The following is a 1,537-nucleotide window of genomic DNA, read 5'->3' as shown; positions in this document are numbered from 1 at the left end:
ACTTACCCCCAATTAAAATCACGAAACAAAACAACAAAGCAGTCTCTTGGCTGTTTGTGGATCTTGCTGTGCAGGAACCACCTATCCCTGAAGAATCATTGCGACTTGACAGTACACCGGCCAGTCTGAATCACTTTAGGACATTCCAGTGACGTGCAAGGGGCTATAGCAATGCAGATACTTTCTTTGAGGTGAATGTGGGCAAAGATTGGCAGTAGTTAGATAGTTATTTGGATGAGCCAGCACAGGCAAGAGGGGCTGAATGGCCTCAGTCAATGCTGCAAGTATCTATATAGAACCAAGTGATGGCCCAGCAATAAACAGTGTTAGCTTATTGAGGGAGGATTCAAAACAATCTGTGGAAAACCTTTTATTCAGTCCAATCACTTCTCAAACATTTCAGCCTTGTGGCTCTCATTTGCCCCTCAATCCAAGGGGCATTCAGTCCGGCTCCCACCTGCTCACTCCCTCAATCCTCCTGCCCGCTCACCCCCTGGCTCCTCCTGCCCGCGCACCTCCCTCTGCTCCTTCCATCAGGCCTGGATGGTGCTCTTCGCGCTGAAAGCCAGGTAATAGACCAACAACCCAATCGCAGCAGCAACCACTTCCGTCGCAACCCAGGGTCCGCTCCATGCTCCCTAGGGGGTGAAGTGGGGGACGGGTGGTAGAGAGAGAGAGAGAGAGAGAGAGAGAATTGAAGATACATCAGGACAAGGGGGCAGGATGAGTATCCCATATACAAACACCCCTCCACCCACCCAAACTGACAGAGAGGCAGAGCGTGGGCGAGAGAGAGCGCCAGGGAGGGAGAGAGGGGGAGGGAGAGAGGGGGAGGGAGAGAGGGGGAGGGAGAGAGCCGGGGAGGGAGAGCGCCGGGGAGGGAGGGAGAGCGCCGGGGAGGGAGGGAGAGCGCCGGGGAGGGAGGGAGAGGGGGGGGGAGGGGGGGGGAGGGGGAGGGAGGGGGAGGGAGGGGGAGGGAGGGGAGGGAGGGGGAGGGAGGGGGGGGAGGGGGGGGGAGGGGGGGGGAGGGGGGAGGGAGGGGGAGGGAGGGGGGAGGGGGAGGGGGAGGGGAGGGGGAGGGAGGGGAGGAGGGGGAGGGAGGGGGAGGGGGAGGCACAGAGGGAGGGGGGAGGCACAGAGGGAGGGAGAGGGGAGGCACAGAGGGAGGAGAGGGGGAGGCACAGAGGGAGGGAGAGGGGGAGGCACAGAGGGAGGGAGAGGGGGAGGCACAGAGGGAGGGAGAGGGGGAGGCACAGAGGGAGGGAGAGGGGGAGGCACAGAGGGAGGGAGAGGGGGAGGCACAGAGGGAGGGAGAGGGCGGGGCAGAGCGCGAGGCGGGGCAGAGCGCGAGGCGGGGCAGAGCGCGGGGCGGGGCGCGGGGCGGGGGCGCGGGGCGGAGCGCGGGGCGGGGCGGCGGGGCGGGGCGCGGGGCGGAGCGCGGGGGCGAGGGCGCGGGGCGGAGCGCGAGGCGGGGCGCGGGGCGGAGCGCGAGGCGGGGCGCGGGGCGGAGCGCGAGCGGGCGCGGGGCGGAGCGCGA

Source organism: Heterodontus francisci, chromosome 49 (assembly GCF_036365525.1).
Source record: "Heterodontus francisci isolate sHetFra1 chromosome 49, sHetFra1.hap1, whole genome shotgun sequence".
In the NCBI taxonomy this organism is placed as follows: Eukaryota; Metazoa; Chordata; class Chondrichthyes; order Heterodontiformes; family Heterodontidae; genus Heterodontus; species Heterodontus francisci.
Note: the sequence above shows the minus strand (reverse complement) of the source record.